This window comes from Vidua chalybeata, chromosome 1 (genome assembly GCF_026979565.1).
Source record: "Vidua chalybeata isolate OUT-0048 chromosome 1, bVidCha1 merged haplotype, whole genome shotgun sequence".
Taxonomy (NCBI): domain Eukaryota; kingdom Metazoa; phylum Chordata; class Aves; order Passeriformes; family Viduidae; genus Vidua; species Vidua chalybeata.
This window is the reverse complement of record NC_071530.1, coordinates 54,007,184-54,015,152: the sequence shown is the minus strand read 5'-3', so window position 1 is coordinate 54,015,152 and position 7,969 is coordinate 54,007,184. Positions and strand designations below refer to the sequence as shown.

Here is a 7,969-nt window from a genome sequence, read left to right as displayed (position 1 = left end):
TTTCTCCTTGAGAACTGGAGCGGAAAAAGCTTTTGGCTAAGATGTAGGCGACTAGAGAGGCAGAATACGCAGCTCCGGAGCTGGCCGAAAGCAAGTGCCGCTTGCCGGCGTCTTTCGGCAGAAGCGGCTCTTCGGAGCGCACCGCTGCCGCTCCACTCATCTGTGCGCGAAGTAGCCGCTTCTTGTCCTCCGGCAGCCGGAGATCGCGGTAGCTTGCAAGAGGCGAAGAACGAAGCCGCGAAGAAGCCGGCTTGTGTGCGAAGCTCGCAGACTGCTGCAGGACGGTGGCTGCTGCTCTCCTGCCTCTTGAATTCACTTTGGCATGCCAATGGAAGGTGTTCCAGGACAACTTTCCTGGTTTTTGACATAGTCGTCATGCATCCCACCTTGGAAATTCTTGTTGCTCCCCAGAGGCTGCGAGATGCAGAGAACACGGTGGCAGCTGCTGAAAAGAAGGGCAACAGTGAGTTGGTCAAGAAGCAAGAACCTAGGCAGCTGCCTGTGCTTGGCAAGGAGCAGCTGCTGGATTCTTGCAATTGCCTTCAGTGCGCACAGAAGCCCGCTGCTCTGCTGCTTGCTTTTTCGCCTTCAGTCAATTACACACTGCTGAAGCTGAGGCAGGCTGTTCAGCTTTGCTGCTTTTCAGCATCTCAGCTGCCCTTCTGCTCTGTGACAGCTCTCAGGTTTCTTGCCTTCGCCAGGCTGCAACGTGCCCCGCTAATACCAAGAACTGGGCAGGAGTGAGCAGAGAGCACGGCCATCTGCCAGCAGGTTGCAGCTTGCCCAGGAAAATGCAGTGTCCTTGGAATGTGCAGCAAATCTTATTTCCTGGCAAGGTCGGGCTAAGTGAGCAGTGCTGGTACACTTTCTCCTTGAGAACTGGAGCGGAAAAGCTTTTGGCTAAGATGTAGGCGACTAGAGAGGCAGAATACGCAGCTCCGGAGCTGGCCGAAAGCAAGTGCCGCTTGCCGGCGTCTTTCGGCAGAAGCGGCGCTTCGGAGCGCACCGCTGCCGCTCCAGTGATCTGTGCGCGAAGTAGCCGCTTCTTGTCCTCCGGCAGCCGGAGATCGCGGTAGCTTGCAAGAGGCGAAGAACGAAGCCGCCAAGAAGCCGGCTTGTGTGCGAAGCTCGCAGGCTGCTGCAGGACGGTGGCTGCTGCTCTCCTGCCTCTTGAATTCACTCTTGGCATGCCAATGGAAGGTGTTCCAGGACAACTTTCCTGGGTTTTGATTTTATTTTTCACGCATCCCACTTGTCACGATCCGCTTCTTGCGGGGTGTCGTGATGGTTCTTTTCACTGATCCCAAAAGTGCAAAAAGGCAAACAACAAGGGACTATCAGTTAATCACAACAAATGCAGCCTTATTAGGGGCCAAAACAGTAAATGCGATAGTGGGGATCGGAAAGGAGATAAAAGGAGAGAGAGAGAGAGAAGAGGGGTATGGGAATAGCTACCAACACAGGCGAGATCCTCAGTGGTCCGGACGATGGGGTTCCGTTTGTCGTGTCGGGGCAGTCTCCAAAGTTCTGGTCGACTCGGGGCTCCAGTTATAGTCCACAGAGGAAAGAGGGGGAGCAAGTGTAACAACGAAAGTCCATTGTAATCGCCACGCGGGAACAGGTGAGTCCACAGAAACCACCAAAGCAAGACGAATCCAATGAAGAAGAAGTCCATTTGAATCACTGAAGGGAAACAGGTCATGTCATTAGTGGTCAGACCACCAATTTCCCCTCCTCCCTATAGCAGGGGTCTCAGTCTCAGTCCTTGGGAGGAGGGTTCTCATTCTTTGTTTGTCACACTGGTAACGAGGCAGATGAGGGGTCTTCAATGAAGGACCCCGGGAGTCACCCCAAAAGTTCATTTGGCTTAAGAACGGAGATTAGAAGCAGGCCGCGCATCAGGCTGTCCCGTGCTGGGTCCACGTCAGGTCTTTGCCAAGTCCTTGCCAAGTCCTTGCCAAGTTCTTACCAGGCCTTGTTGGGATCAGCCAGCATGACGGTTCAGTGGTTGCACCTGCACTGTGTCCTGTTCTAAGCCGGAACTGCAGTGGAGGAAGGGATTCTTTCTTGTGGCAATCGGAAGGCAGAATGGAAAATGAGGGGCTTCAGACGGGCTCTTACACCACCCCGTGAGTGACGATTGCCCTCGAAAGATCTTCATCAGCAGGGTTCCATGGTGTCGTCGTGGAGTCTTCAGGACTCATCAAGTGTTGGCAGCACATTCCAGGGAAAAGGAAGAGAAAAAGGAAAGGAAAGAGAAAACAGGAAAACTAAGACAAGAATTAAATCAGCAATAGTTTGTTTAAATAATAATCAATATTAATCAATTAAACAATAAATTGATCAAATAATAAACCAGTATAATCAATATTAAGCAGTAAAGTAATAAACCTAGTATCATCGATATTACTCAGTATAATTTTATAATCAAGAAACAAAAATAATTAAAACAGTGATTAAAACAAATCATAAAAGAAAATGATGTAAAACATACTACCAACCCTATAATCTTCTTGTGTCTACAGTCCTGGGAACATCTATAGTGTAAAGGATGTTGGCCAAGTGGTGTGCATTAATTATAGATGTTAATTTTGTTCATCGTTTCATCATTCTCCAATTTACAATAAGCAAGATTACTGATAAAACAAAACCAATCATAACTAAAATCAGAAGAACAACAACGGGATGGCACAATTTGTTCAGGATACCCGTGGCGGTGGGTGACCACCCGAAAAGGGTATCCCAGCACTTGTGCTCGGCATCACTTTCCACCCTTTCTACAACACGATGTATTTCTTGCACATCATGATGAACAGTTACCAGAGTTTTCTGTCCATTCTCCTTGATTTTTCCTAGGATCTCTATTAGATCTTGATGAAGTAATGGTTGCTTTACCAAAGTAAGGTTCATCCCAATGGGAGTAGGCAGTAGCTTGTGAATCAACATGAGATTGGATTCTAAAAGTTCATGTAAGGTAACTGGAGCTACAAAAGAAAAATCACATCCTGCAATTTTAGTAAAGTTGCAAGCACAATAATTTGAATGATTTTTAGTATCTACTACTGTACTTTCTATAAACACAGTATCACAATGGTTCTTGTATATACACGCCCATTGCCTGTATATACAAGGACTGTTTCAGAAGTCTCGTTAGGATGAATATCAAAATGACAGCTATTTTGTTCTGTGTCTAAACAGATATCTTGAGCTATTATTGCATTACCTTCACAGATAACCCTAGTTGTTCTCGGATAGTACAGGACTCTAAATTGACAGTTTGCCGTTTGTCATCAATTTGACGGGCCCATTCTCTATGTTCAGAAGGATAGAAAGTGGGTCCATCATGATTCAATCCTAATGCGATGCTAGGGAATATCAAATGCACTGAGGCATTACTTATGGTCAGCACAAAATGCTGTGGCTGTGTTTGTGTTAGGGTCATAGGTAAAATTCACTAAATTCCACCAGGATTGGAAATCTCTTTCAAAGTCAGTGGCACTGTCCCAGACTATTTTCCTAATCTCAGTAGGAAAAGTGCCTTCTTCACCTTCTCTTATAATTGAGGCAGCAACTGACTGCATCCATAATTGAGCCTGGATACAGCTAAGAGCTAAGGAAACATTGCTTTGTGTGGCATTAAGTGCATCAATGATCAATTTTTTATCCTTCACATTTATCTTTTCCCAATTTGGTAGAATGTTTGATAGCAACCACTGATGTGTTCCAAGGCCGATAAGGACGACTGCAGTGGTTGCTGTATTTTGGTCAAATCTCTAGTCGTAGAAGCCAATTTATTCATTAATACCTCTGAATTGATTCCCAATTCTGTTCCCACAACACCAGTTATGTCTCTTGGCACCCGTTTTTTAGGAGGGTTCCACTGTCGCAGCCAGGTTGTCCAAGCCTGAAAAGAGGTTTGCAAAAGGGTGAACAAGCTGGTTGTATTTCTGAGACATTGTTTTGCATCAGCAATTTGACTTGTTTAAGAGACCATGCCGGATCAAATAATATCTGCTGTTGGCCAGTTTTCCTGATTACATATGGTCCAACTTCAAAAATTTTCGGGGGTAAGCATAACTGGTGGCTGGGCTCGAGTGGTGGTAGTGGTGGTGGTATAAACCGTAGTAGATTGAGCTACAGCATTTATTATAAACTTAAAAGAAAGCCCTTTGGTGTTTTTCCCCATAAACAAACCACTTCTGCAGTCTGTGTTAGTGTAAATTGTGCCACAATCCTGTACGCTTGGGTGCGTGCAGACCTTTTTGCGCTTAAGAGATCCTGATCCACACGCGGTGCGTGCACGTCAGAGCACACACGATCCTCACTCTGCATGCTCCACAATTAGTTCAGACCACGTCACTCAGCTGGTTCTGCCATGGGGTTGTGTAGGATGCAGAAAAGTATTACCAGTTTTATCATGGATTAGGTGGTCTTCATGTCCCTCGGAGTTCTTCTGAAAAAGTAAACACAACGAATTCTGCCGCCGAGAGGCAGAAAAGTTTAATGATGGAATTATCCAGCATGTATTTGTCCAATGCTCTTTCCCTAGAGCACCAGAGGCTTCCCATGCATATTTATTCAGAGGGGGTTTTAGCACAAGTGCTACTAGTCCTATAGTAAGAGAGGTCCACCAGAACAGGTTGGCCAGGGTCATGAGCTGGATTATTAGGATCATTTGGTAGAGAGCATAGGAGTCAGTGTAGATGCAGACCAAAGAGGAATTCTGTGCTTCTCGTTGAAAAACACTCCAGACAGCTATCAGCTCCCCAATGTGTGCACTACCTTCTCCCTCTGTAATCATTTGCTCACCAGAGGAAAAGTGGAGGGCTTCTGCCCTATATTTCCATACTTTTCCTTTCCCTTTAGCAGAAGCATCAGTAAACCAAGAGTTTGCTGATTGTTTGGGGCAGAAAGGAGGGGTTACTTTGATTACAGAGGCAGGTTTGTCCAAGCTCTCTCGTTTCTTGGATTGGTAAAGTTTTTACAGATCCTTCTGTCATTGAGAAGAAGTTACAGTAATGTTCAAGCTGAGCATACCACTTTCTCACTAAGGCCCTCTGGGCCACCCCGTCAGGAGGGGGAGTCCCACTAGTGGCTGTCTTAATAACCTTGAAGGGGCCTCTCAATACAATTGGTTGTTTTCGTGCAATTTTTTCTACTTCTAGGAAAGCTAAGATAACCATCAACAATCCTTTTTCCCAGGTAGTGTATCTTTTCTCAGCATCTTTGGAACCACGGGAGTAAAAACCAACAGGTCTTGTCAGACCCTCAGCACCCCGCTGCCATATGTGTACTGACAGCCCTGAGGAGGCAAATCCCCATTCCACCTGGAAAGGATCTGTAGGATGGATAGGGGTCACTGCTTGATGAGCTGTTGCTTCAAAAATCAGCAATTGCAATGCTGACTCCTGAGAAAGACTCCAATCCCATTTCACCCCTTTCCTCAACAAGTCATAAAGGGGAACAAATGGGTCCTTCTGCTTACTAGGAAATCTAGCTGGTCTTTCTACAGGAGATACAGCTGCTATCGTTTTTGGAAGGAGAATTGCTGTAGGTTTGAGTGATTCTGGAAGCCCACAAATTCAAGGGGTCCTTATCTCGGGCTTCACAGGTATTGCATCAGGGATTCAAAGTCAGGAATTAATTTCTTTTGAGAGTCATTTGCAGGCAAGCAGCTTTGTGCACATTTTCCAAGAGTTGGTCGGGGGTACTAATTCTAGCTATGGGATCTCCCTTTCCAAGGGGCTTGTTCCCCCGGCCCAAAAAGCTGCACGCTGTGTCAGGGACCATGTGTCACCTTTCTCTCCTGTTGTTAAGAAGACACCATGTCCCCAGTACCCACTGGCTTCCTGTTCACTTAATTGAATTTGATCACCACCAGTGAGGGACACCCGGAAAACATATTCTGTTTCTGATTCATGTGGAGGCTGTCCATATTCCCTTTTAAGCTTAGCTAGCTCAGTGGCAGTGTTTAGTTGTGATGGTATGTGTTTGGTTGTGATGTGAGGTTGGAGATCATCATCACTGAGATAGCTATACACTGAGATAGTTTTAATCAAGGGTCTCAAGTGATGGCAGCAATGTTCCCCACAATTACTTGCTGCTTCAAGTTCTTGATGAGGATAGATTTGTTTCATGTGAGGAGTTTCCTTCTCCTCAAGCTCTGTAGAGGAATCAGCATGATGTGATTTGTTAACATGTTCCTCTGTTAAGGCAGCTCGCAATGCATAGATCACATCTTTTGCTTCATAGAACTGGTTTTGCAAAATTTCAACTAGATTTTGAAGGGAGTCTATTATAGCATGTTCCTCACTTCTTCGCTCGAAGCCATTTTCTATAGCTGCCGTAAGACAAGCTCCCAAACTGAGCATAAGATAGTTTTATTTTTGCCCAGTTTGAATTTTGTTTCATGTTGTAATGAACACACTCTATCGATAACATTTTCTAAGTTCAACCAATTCCTCTGTGCCCATTTTTCTCCTTCCGTAGAAGGTCTGGCATTGTGTTTGGCTAGTAGTGCATAAAATTCAGCTTTAATTTCAAGGCTAAGATTGTCACTCATTTTGTGAAGGGACCAAAACCACGACAGGGAGCTACAAACTTAAGTTCCACAAAACTACACAGCCCTCGCTGTGTCGCCCTTCGCTTCCCTGGCTGGGTGAAAGGACAATAATCTGCCTGGGAGGCTCTGCTTAGTTGCTTCAAGTTGTCCCGTCCTTCCCAGACCAGATACACAACAACAACAAAACAAGTGTCCCGCCTTTTGCACTAGTGGATCCTTTGTGAATTTCCAAAGACAGTCTGGGTGCCTTTTCAGCTGCAAGCCTTCTGTCTAGACAGAAATCCTGTCCGTGACGCCAATTTTAATGTCACGATCCGCTTCTTGCGGGTGTCGTGATGGTTCTTTTCACCGATCCCAAAAGTGCAAAAGGCAAACAACAAGGGACTATCAGTTAATCACAACAAATGCACCTTTATTAGGGGCCAAAACAGTAAATGCGATAGTGGGGATCGGAAAGGAGATAAAAGGAGAGAGAGAGAGAGAGAAGAGGGGTATGGGAATAGCTACCAACACAGGCGAGATCCTCAGTGGTCCGGACGATGGGGATCCGTCTGTCGTGTCGGGGGAGTCTCCGAAGTTCTGGTCGACTCGGGGCTCCAGTTATAGTCCACAGAGGAAAGAGGGGGGAGCAAGTGTAACAACAAAAGTCCATGTAATCGCCACGCGGAACAGGTGAGTCCACAGAAACCACCAAAGCAAGACGAATCCAATGAAGAATAAGTCCATTTGAATCACTGAAGGGAAACAGGTCATGTCATTAGTGGTCAGACCACCAATTTCCCCTCCTCTCTATAGCAGGGGTCTCAGTCTCAGTCCTTGGGAGGAGGGTTCTCATTCTTTGTTTGTCACACTGGTAACGAGGCAGATGAGGGGTCTTCATGAAGGACCCCGGGAGTCACCCAAAAGTTCATTTGCTTAAGAACGGAGATTAGAAGCAGGCCGCGCATCAGGCTGCCCGTGCTGGGTCCCCGTCAGGTCTTTGCCAAGTCCTTGCCAAGTCCTTGCCAAGTTCTTACCAGGCCTTGTTGGGATCAGCCAGCAATGACGGTTCAGTGGTTGCACCTGCACTGTGTCCTGTTCTAAGCCGGAACTGCAGTGGAGAAGGGATTCTTTCTTGTGGCAATCGGAAGGCAGAATGGAAAATGAGGGGCTTCAGACGGGCTCTTACACCACCCCGTGTGACGATTGCCCTCGAAAGATCTTCATCAGCAGGGTTCCATGGTGTCGTCGTGGAGTCTTCAGGACTCATCAAGTGTTTCCAGCACATTCCAGGGAAAAGGGAAGAGAAAAAGGAAAGGAAAGAGAAAACAGGAAAACTAAGACAAGAATTAAATCAGCAATAGTTTGTTTAAATAATAATCAATATTAATCAATTAAACAATAAATTGATCAAATAATAAACCAGTA

The 7,969-nt window shown here is 46.0% G+C and overlaps 1 long non-coding RNA gene across 2 annotated transcripts; it reads right to left on the bottom strand.

The window, feature by feature from the left end:
- Positions 1-1,857: 1,857 nt before the first annotated feature.
- On the bottom strand, positions 1,858-4,454 carry LOC128786694 (uncharacterized). 2 transcript variants are annotated; one of them, XR_008430444.1, is made up of 4 exons: positions 4,408-4,454; positions 3,806-3,904; positions 2,821-2,984; positions 1,858-2,199 (listed from the first exon to the last, which is right to left on the bottom strand). It is a non-coding gene; the product is annotated as an uncharacterized LOC128786694 (long non-coding RNA). The 2 variants fall into 2 exon arrangements; XR_008430443.1 differs by lacking the exon at positions 4,408-4,454 and having other exon boundaries at positions 3,806-3,952.
- Between the last annotated feature and the right edge of the window lie 3,515 nt (positions 4,455-7,969).